This window comes from Cupressus sempervirens, chromosome 2, assembly GCF_028749045.1.
Source record: "Cupressus sempervirens isolate cs-2001-9-10 chromosome 2, ASM2874904v1, whole genome shotgun sequence".
NCBI classification, from domain to species: Eukaryota; Viridiplantae; Streptophyta; class Pinopsida; order Cupressales; family Cupressaceae; genus Cupressus; species Cupressus sempervirens.
The window spans coordinates 558,602,998-558,613,492 of NC_143119.1; the positions used below are offsets into that span (position 1 = coordinate 558,602,998).

The 10,495-nt window shown below is 50.4% G+C and overlaps 2 non-coding genes across 2 annotated transcripts; both read left to right on the forward strand.

The window, feature by feature from the left end:
- The first annotated feature begins 7,394 nt into the window (after positions 1-7,394).
- Positions 7,395-9,205, forward strand: LOC149573914 (18S ribosomal RNA). Its single transcript, XR_016360634.1, has one exon. It is a non-coding gene; the product is annotated as an 18S ribosomal RNA (ribosomal RNA).
- A 689-nt stretch (positions 9,206-9,894) lies between these two features.
- On the forward strand, positions 9,895-10,048 carry LOC149573915 (5.8S ribosomal RNA). The gene has a single exon (XR_016361153.1). It is a non-coding gene; the product is annotated as a 5.8S ribosomal RNA (ribosomal RNA).
- Positions 10,049-10,495: the final 447 nt, after the last annotated feature.

The following is a 10,495-nucleotide window of genomic DNA, read 5'->3' on the forward strand; positions in this document are numbered from 1 at the left end:
TAATTTTTTGCTATCGGCGCGAATCACCCAACGAATCCCTAGCCTTGGACTCTCTCTTAGATCACCTTCTTCGATCACTCAACCGACACAATTACGAAAGAGGCTTGGCAGCGGTTGCCATTCCACAGCGCATCTATTCAGCGATTTCGAAGTTGATCTACTAATGGCGAGCCCTTGTCTAGCCATGAGGTGGGTGCTTGGGGCTCTAGCAATTTTTTGTGTGCCTATTGCGGCTTACAATGGGAGCTTTGATAACAAAAGTTCTCGGCGACCCTCCCCAATAGAAATCAGTGCTGGTTTTCGCGAAAGACACGTTATTCAGATTTTTGGAATATTGGCACCAGCATCGTTTCTATTGGGAGGGCCGTGAAGCCATCCCAATTTTTCTATGCGAGGGCTCTCTCCCCAGAGTCATTCTCTACGCAACAACTTCTTTGGCACAAAATTTTCAGAACAGTTCGGCAGCAGTTGTCGTTCCAATGGTACCGTTGTGGTGGTTGCCTGGGCAGCGATCTGAAGGGCGACCCGTCATCTAGCAGTTGGCCTGCGCATCACGAGTGACAAGGGAGCCTTTGTTATCGGAAGCTCCCCGTGGCCATTCGATTAGAAGAGCCATTGCTTTTTTGAGAAAGGACGAATGCAGCCTCGGATTCCAAACAAAATCAACGATTTTGGATCTATATAAGAGCGAAATGAAGCAGCAGCACAGCCCATTTGCTATGCGCGGCTCCCCAAAGTTGCTCTTCTTTCTCAATCCATTGCCACAATTTCGGGAGTTGTTCGACAGCGGTTGTCGTTCCAATGTGTCATTGTGGTGATCTGGAGAGCGATGCTAAGGGCAGGAGCTTGTGTCTAGAATTTGGGATATGTTTGTGCGAGCGAGCAGGGGAGCTTCTCTTATCGGAACCTCTCCGTGGCCTTTGAATATATAGACCCAGTGCTGACGATATCGATGGATCCGAGCCCTTGGATTCCAAATTTGTCCACAGCTAACATTGGTTTTTGTGAGAGATGGGCATGAAAGCACATCCCAATTGCTACGTAGGAGCTCCCTAAGGTCGCCTCTGTGCCAACTCGATCGGCACAACATTGGGAGTGGTTCGACAGTGGTTGACGTTCCAATGTGTCATCGGGGGATGTCTTGGAAAGTGGTCTTTCTTTCAAGGGCGATCTCGCGTCTAGACCTTGGATTGTGCATCGCGTCACAAGTGAGTGGGGAGATCTCTCTGTGAATAGCAGCATGGTGATTGCAAGAGAAAATTGACTTAGTCGGAGCCATTTGCCTCGGGCCATTGTGACGGCCTTGCAATTTCTCTTTAATTGCAACCTATGTTTGCGCAGTAGCAGAGTTTGCATGTAAGATGGGCCTTGTTCTCGAGAGTTCCAGGAGATGACCTCCGGAAATTTTGGATTGGGCACCTTCAAGGTGAAATTCATCCAGTTGATCGGATGAGCTCGATGACCATTTCAATCCCTCGGCTCCATGAACTCACATCTCCTAACCGATGACAATCTTTTGCTCCTCTGCCGACCTCATAAAAAATTAGGTCGTGAATGGCTGTTTGGTAGGAATTTTAAAGGATTTGGATTTTTAAGGTGGATGTCGTTGTGTTCGCTAATTTCTAATGCAGAGCGAGCCTCGCACTAATAGCTTATATAGGAGAGGTGGTTGCCGTGAGCCTCTCCCGTGCCCCCCTCATTGATTCAACGCCGGTGTCAGGGTGGATGGATATGTCAGATTTTGAAACGGTGGACGCCGACGTTGAATCAATTAGAGGGGCATGAAGCCCACCCCGGATGTGCTATTCCTTGACTCTCCTTTAGATCATGTTTTCTTGTCACTCAGCTGGCGCAATTTCAGAAAAAGGTTTGGCAGCGGTTGCCATCCCTCACCGCGTCTACTTGGTGATTTTAAAACTCGATCTAAAATGGGAGCCCTCGTCTAGCACCTCCGTTCGGTGTTCCTCAGGTATTGCATAAAATTATGCCATTGGTGCAAATCCCCCAATGAATGCCTATGCTTGGACCCTCTCTTAGATCACCTTCTTCGATCACTCGACCGACGCAACTACGGAAGAGACTTGGCAGCGGTTGCCATTCTACAGCGCGTCTGTTCAGCGATTTCGAAGTTGATCTAATGGCAAGCCCTTGTCTCTAGCCATGAGGTGGGTGCTTGGCACTCTACAAAATTTTTTTGCGTGCCTATCGCGGCTACAATGGGAGAGGTGGTTGCCGTGACCCTCTCCCGTGCCCCCCTCATTGATTCAACGCCGCTGTCAGGGCAGATGGATATGTCAGATTTTGAAAAAAGTTGGACACCGACGTTGAATCAATTAGAGGGGCATGAAGCCCTCCCTCGAGGGTGCTATTCCTGGACTCTCCTTTACATCATTTTTTCTTGTCACTCAGCTGGCGCAATTTCGGAAAAAGGTTTGGCAGCGGTTGCCAGCCCTCACCGCGTCTACTCGGTGATTTTAAAACTCGATCTAAAACAGGAGCCCTCGTCTAGCACCTCCATCCGGTGTTTCTTGGGTATTGCATAAATTTATGCCATCGACGTGAATCCCCCAACGAATGCCTATGCTTGGACCCTCTCTTAGATGACCTTCTTCGATCACTCGACTGACACAACTACGGAAGAGACTTGGCAGCGGTTGCCATTCTACAGCGTGTCTGTTCAGCGATTTCGAAGTTGATCTAATGGCGAGCCCTTGTCTCTAGCCATGAGGTGGGTGCTTGGCGCTCTAGCAAAAATTTTTGCGTGCCTATCACGGCTACAAGGGAAGAGGTGGTTGCCGCGAGCCTCTCCCGTGCCCCCCTCATTGATTCAATGCCACTGTCAGGGTGGATGGATATGTCAGATTTTGAAACGGTGGACGCCGACGTTGAATCAATTAGAGGGGCATGAAGCCCACCCTCGAGGGTGCTATTCCTGGACTCTCCTTTAGATCATGTTTTCTTGTCACTCAGCTGGCGCAATTTTGGAAAAAGGTTTGGCAGCGGTTGCCAGCCCTCACCACGTCTACTTGGTGATTTTAAAACTCGATCTAAAATAGGAGCCCTCGTCTAGCACCTTCGTCCGGTGTTGCTCGGGTATTGCATAAATTTATGCCATCGGGGCGAATCCCCCAATGAATGCCTACGCTTGGACCCTCTCTTAGATCACCTTGTTCGATCACTCGACCGACGCAACTACGGAAGAGACTTGGCAGCGGTTGCCATTCTACACCGCGTCTTTTCAGCGATTTCGAAGTTGATCTAATGGCGAGCCCTTGTCTCTAGCCATGAGGTGGGTGCTTGGCGCTCTAGCAAAATTTTTTGCGTGCCTATCGTGGCTACAACAGGAGAGGTGGTTTCTGCGAGCCTCTCCCGTGCCCCCCCTCATTGATTCAACGCCGCTATCAAGGCGGATGGAAATGTTGGATTTTGAAACAGTGGACGATGACGTTGAATCAATTAGAGGGGCATGAAGCCCACCCTCGAGGGTGCTATTCCTTGACTCTCCTTTAGATCATGTATTCTTGTCACTCAGCTGGCGCAATTTCAGAAAAATGTTTGGCAGCGGTTGCCAGCCCCTCACCACGTCTACTCAGTGATTTTAAAACTCGATCTAAAACGGGAGCCCTCATCTTGCACCTTCGTCCGGTGTTGCTCGGGTATTGCACAAATTTTTGCCATCGGCGTGAATCCCCCAACGAATGCCTACATGCTTGGACCCTCTCTTAGATCACCTTCTTCAATCACTCGACCGACGCAATTACGAAAGAGACTTGGCAGTGGTTGCCATTCTACACCGCATCCGTTCTGTGATTTCGAAGTTGATCTAATGGCGAGCCCTTGTCGATAGCCATGAGGTGGGTACTTGGCACTCTAGCAATATTTTTTGCGAGCCTATCGCGGCTACAATGGGGGAGGTGGTTGCTGTGAGCCTCTCCCGTGCCCCCCTCATTGATTCAACGCCGCTGTCAGGGTGGATGGATATGTCAGATTTTGAAATGGTGGACGCCGACGTTGAATCAATTAGAGGGGCATGAAGCCCACCCTTGAGGGTGCTATTCCTGGACTCTCCTTTAGATCATGTTTTCTTGTCACTCAGCTGGCACAATTTCGGAAAAAGGTTTGGCAGCGGTTGCCAGCCCTCACCGCGTTTACTTGGTGATTTTAAAACTCGATCTAAAACGGGAGCCCTCGTCTAGCACCTCCGTCCGGTGTTGCTTGGGTATTGCATAAATTTAGGCCATCGACACAAATCCCCCAACAAATGCCTATGCTTGGACCCTCTCTTAGATCACCTTGTTTGATCACTCAACCGATGCAACTATGGAAGAGACTTGGCAGCGGTTGCCATTCTACAGCGCGTCTGTTCAGAGATTTCAAAGTTGATCTAATGGCGAGCCCTTGTCTCTAGCCATGAGGTGGGTGCTTGGTGCTCTAGAAAAATTTTTTGCGTGCCTATCGCGGCTACAACGGGAGAGGTGGTTGCCATGAGCCTCTCCTGTGCCCCCCTCATTGATTCAACGCCGCTGTCAGGGCAGATGGATATGTCAGATTTTGAAACGGTGGACGCCGATGTCGAATCAATTAGAGGGGCATGAAGCCCACCCTCGAGGGTGCTATTCCTGGACTCTCCTTTAGATCATGTTTTCTTGTCACTCAGATGGTGCAATTTCAGAAAAAGGTTTGGCAGCGGTTGCCAGCCCTCACCACGTCTACTCGGTGATTTTAAAACTCGATCTAAAACGGGAGCCCTCGTCTAGCACCTCCGTTCGGTGTTGCTCGGGTATTGCATAGATTTATTCCATCGGCGCGAATCCCCCGACGAATGCCTACGCTTGGACCCTCTCTTAGATCACCTTCTTCGATCACTCAACTGACGCAACTACGGAAGAGACTTGGCAGTGGTTGCCATTCTACAGTGCGTCTGTTCAGCGATTTCAAAGTTGATCTAATGGCGAGCCCTTGTCTCTAGCCATGAGGTGGGTGCTTGGCACTCTAGCAAAATTTTTTGCGTGCCTATCGCGTAAAGCATGTTTTCTAGTCACTCAGCTGGCGCAATTTTGGAAAAAGGTTTGGCAGCGGTTGCTAGCCCTCACCGCGTCTTCTTGGTGATTTTAAAACTCGATCTAAAACGGGAGCCCTGATCTAGCAGCTCTATGCCAACTCGATCGGCACAACATTGGGAAATGGTTCGACAGCGGTTTTCGTTCCAATGTGTCATCAAGGGATGCCTTGGAAAGTGGCCTTTCAAGGGCGAGCTCGCGTCTAGCCCTTGGATTGTGCGTCGTGTCACAATTGAATGGGGAGATCTCTCTGTGAATGGCGGCATGGTGATTGCAAGAGAAAATTGACTTAGTCGGAGCATTGGCCTCGGGCCATTGTGACGGCCTTGCAATTTCTCTTTAATTGCAACCTATGTTTGCGCAGTAGCAGAGTTTGCATGTAAGATGGGCCTTATTCTTGAGAGTTCCAGGAGATGACCTCCAGAACTTTTGGATTGGGCCCCTTCAAGGTGAAATTCATCTAGCTGATCGGATGAAGCTCGATGTGCTTGTATCTATTCTGAGATGGTAATGATGGTCATTAATCTGTGGCGGTGAGTATTATCCCATTCGGTAATCGCAATGGCGGAGCTGGTGGGAAGTACTTGTCACTTTGTTTTGATGGATATACCCTATATGTAGGTGTCTGCACGGCTTGCAACACACTGCACATTTGGTGTTCGATTCTAAGATGCGCTTGTTGCTGAGTGTGTATGGAGTTGTATCTTTTAGCCAAGGGCTCCGTCTCATTGGCATGTTCTATCATTGCATTTTTATCCTGCCCGGATGGCAAGAAGGAAAGAGATGGTTGCACGGGTGCATTGCTCAACGTCCCTAATTTCATCAAGGGTCCACTCTCCACCCTAAGTTTTTTGCCGATCGGTAGAGTTCTCGGTGCGTGCTCGCCTCTTCACTGTCTCATCCCACAGAAGTGCATGGCACTGTCGTGACAGCCTTTGTGGTCCGGGCCAGTAGAAGCGTAGAGTATTACCGATAATTTTTGTTTGGATGTGGAAACTCTCCATGCCTTGTCCTGCCCTATGCAATCCGAACGGCTGCGGCTCGTGGGTTCTGCGGGAGATACTCTTCTTCAGCTCCCCCCTAAAGAGAGCATTCGGTGTTTGCATTGTGTGGACAAAAAGCCCAAGGCTTCTCATCTCTACCTTCATATGCGAAATTCTGGGAGGGCTTGTCGAAGTATGGCTGTTTGTACAGGGTGCACCAAAAAGCGTGTAGGGGGCATATGCCTGGGAAATGGATGTCTCTGAGTGTCCTTACTCGGTCGCGTGCGCGGTGTACATCTTTGCATTACGACCCTGCTGTGAGCATTTGTGATTCGAGCATTTTGGGGGAACGAGTTTCGTACGAGATGTTCTTCTCCAGCTCCTACGAACTAGAGTGCTCATCTTTGCAATGCTCCAACAAGTGCAGGCCCACCGTGTCTGTCTAGGGGAAGAAATCACACGAATGCTTTTTGTCGAGATGTGGGTGCTCGCGGGTGGTTCCCTCGCGGTGCCAGTTCTTCGGTATGTGCATGTGCATGAGATTGAAGCTTGTCCGACAACGCCTGTGTGAGTGTTAAGCGGTAGGAACTTTTTTGTACCTGCGCTGGCAGATCACGTGTCACGGGGAACGGTTAGCGAGGTTGTGCTGGGAAAGGAGATATTTGCCAGAGATATTTGACATGTCCGTGTATGCGGGCGGGCTCTCATCACCTATAAATGTGTGGAGGGGGTGTTGTTATACACGATGCCCTCGAGCGGCCTTATAATTGAGGTGGTCGTGTGCACAGTGATGCCCCAGCCAATTGCATAACCAGCCATGTTTTCGACTCGCACGGCCCTTCACCCTTCAGCACGGTGGTCTCCATTGACACTTCGGCAACTAGCTCTTCGTCATGGGAAAACGTTTGTTGCGATCGAGAAGGATTTTGTCTATGCGGGTGCACCTCAACAGGCATGTAGGAGGCATATGCCTAGGAAATGGATGTCTCTGAGTGGCCTTACAATTGAGGTGGCTACGTGCGCGGTGCATCTCGTACAAACTTGAGGCTTCTTTCCGAGTAGTGGTGACAGTGAGTTCGAGGGTAAAGGGTTCCGTACGGGATGTTCTTCCCAGGTGCCTGTGAACCAAGGCTCCCTATTCAGCCCTCTCCGGTCGACGATGGGACACTTTCCTCTTGTGCAAAATCTTTGAGCGTTGCGAGTCCTGCATGTGCTGTGAACATCATTCTTGTTGCTTGGTCGGCGGATTATGTTTGGATGCATGACGGAGCGAATGCAAATTTTGGTTTCCCATCGCGGCGGGTATCCCTTGGCTGTAGCAAGTCTTTGGGGTCCCCTCGTTGTTAGAAGCTACCTGGTCAATCCTGCCAGTAGTCATATGCTTGTCTCAAAGATTAAGCCATGCATGTCTAAGTATGAACTATTTCAGACTGTGAAACTACGGATGGCTCATTAAATCAGTTATAGTTTCTTTGATGGTACTTTGCTACTTGGATAATCGTAGTAATTCTAGAGCTAATACGTGCACCAAATCCTAACTCTCGGAAGGGATGCACTTATTAGATAAAAGGCCGGCGCGGGCTCGCCCGCTATTCCGGTGATTCATGATAACTCGACGGATCGCACGACCTTTGTGCTGGCGACGCTTCATTCAAATTTCTGCCCTATCAACTTTTGATGGTAGGATAGAGGCCTACCATGGTGGTGACGGGTGACGGAGAATTAGGGTTCGATTCTGGAGAGGGAGCCTGAGAAATGGCTACCACATCCAAGGAAGGCAGCAGGCGCGCAAATTACCCAATCCTGACACGGGGAGGTAGTGACAATAAATAACAATACTGGGCTCATCGAGTCTGGTAATTGGAATGAGTACAATCTAAATCCCTTAACGAGGATCCATTGGAGGGAAAGTCTGGTGCCAGCAGCCACAGTAATTCCAGCTCCAATAGCGTATATTTAAGTTGTTGCAGTTAAAAAGCTCATAGTTGGACCTTGGGTCATCACGGTCGGTCTACCTTCTGGGTGTGCACTGGCCCTCACGTCCCTTCTGCCGGTGGCATGTTCCTGGCCTTAATTGGCTGGGTCGCAGTTTCGGCGCCGTTACTTTGAAAAATTTAGAGTGCTCAAAGAAAGCCTACGCTCTGAATACATTAGCATGGAATAACGCAATAGGAGTCTGGTCCTGTTCCGTTGGCCTTCGGGACCGGAGTAATGATTAATAGGGACTGTCGGGGGCATTCGTATTTCATTGTCAGAGGTGAAATTCTTGGATTTATGGAAGACGAACCACTACGAAAGCATTTGCCAAGGATGTTTTCATTAATCAAGAACGAAAGTTGGGGGCTCGAAGATGATCAGATACCTTCCTAGTCTCAACCATAAACGATGCCGACCAGGGATCGGCGAATGTTGCTCTAAGGACTCCGCCAGCACCTTCTGAGAAATCAGAGTGTTTGGGTTCCAGGGGGAGTATGGTCGCAAGGCTAAAACTTAAAGGAATTGATGGAAGGGCACCACCAGGAGTGGAGCCTGCAGCTTAATTTGACTCAACACTGGGAAACTTACCAGGTCCAAACATAGTAAGGATTGACAGATTGAGAGCTCTTTCTTGATTCTATGGGTGGTGGTGCATGGCCGTTCTTAGTAGGTGGAGCGATTTGTCTGGTTAATTTTGTTAACGAACGAGACCTCAGCCTGCTAACTAGCTACACAGAGGTTCCCCTTCTCGGCCAGTTTCTTAGAGGGACTATGGCCTCCTAGGCCATGGAAGTTTGAGGCAATAACAGGTCTGTGATGCCCTTAGATGTTCTGGGCCACACGCGCGCTACACTGATGCAACCAACGAGTTTCTCTCCCTGGCCCGAAAGGTTTGGTAAATCTTGCCAAATTGCATCGTGATGGGGATAGACCATTGCAATTATTGATCTTCAACGAGGAATTCCTAGTAAGTGCGAGTCATCAGCTCGCGTTGACTACGTCCCTGCCCGTTGTACACATCGCCCATCGCTCCTACCGATTGAATGATCTGGTGAAGTGTTTGGATCGCGGAAATGATGGCGGTTCCTGTTGGCGACGTCGTGAGAAGTTCACTGAACCTTATCATTTAGAGGAAGGATAAGTCGTAACAAGGTTACCGTAGGTGAACCTGCGGTAGGATCATTGTCGGTTCGAGACCCTGAATCATGTAGGGGATGGAGCTGGCCTCCTCCCCGCCCCCAAAATCTTTGCGACGTGCAGACACTCAACCCTGCAGCGATGTGTTGGACGGCCAAGCTACGGGTCCAGCACCATCGAGGTTGAGGGTCACATCGAATGCCCATGATTGAAAGCATGGATTCCCCGCGGGGTGAAGAAGAGACTCGGATGCAATCTGGATTAGGATTGGTGCCTTCAAACGACGTCCGCGTCAGAGCGAGAGGTCTCTGCTCGGTTGTAGTTCAGAGGGGGTCCGGGCCTCATCCCCCGTTGAGATTTCACGGTCCGATCGCGTGCGTGGCACTGTGCCAGGGATCCGTCATTTTGACGGCGGCAAGTCGGGACTGTCACAACCCCCCGTTGCCTTGCCTAGGTGTGTTGACTCGTCGCTTGGAGCGTTCTGTGTTTAGGATGGGTGCACTCGCATGATCCGCTGACACGGCTCTCCCATGCATCGCCTCCCACCTTTGCGAGGGGATGGGGCGGGGACACACCACAGCGTTCCTCGTCGCACCCATTGGGTGCTCGGGGTTTGGGATGTGTCAACACCCAACAACACACGGGTGCATCGCGCACCTTAGAAATCCAAAGAACGAAGCACGAGCGAGCGCCTTGCGCACTTGGGTCGCAAAAAGGCAAAAACAAAACAAAATCATGACTCTCGGCAACGGATATCTCAGCTCTCGCCACGATGAAGAATGTAGTGAAATGCGATACTTAGTGTGAATTGCAGAATCCCATGAATCATCAAGTCTTTGAACGCAAGTTGCGCCCGAGGCCTCGGCCAAGGGCACGTCTGCTTGGGCGTCGCACTGCAAAATTTTGCCCTCCCCGGCGAGGAGCGGAGATGGCCGTCCGTGTTCGCAAGTGGCGCGCGGTCAGCTGAAATGAGCACGAGGTCCGTCAATCTGTCGCGACAAGCGGTGGCTCACAAAGGCTGGCGTTGGTTTGCGCCGATCGAACGATTCCTCGCGAGGAACTTTATTCTGGGCTCAGCAGCCCGCCGTAGTGCGGGCATTGCTGCATCTCTACCGCATCCCGAAGTCAGGCGTGAGTACCCGCTGAGTTTAAGCATATCAATAAGCAGAGGAAAGGAAACTTACCAGGATTCCCCTAGTAACGGCGAGCAAACCGGGAAGAGCCCAGCATGAAAATTGACGGCCGCGCCTATCAAATTGTAGTCTGTAGAATCATCCTCAGCGACGGACCAGGCCCAAGTCCCCTGGAAGGGGGCGTCGGAGAGGGTGAGAGCCCCGT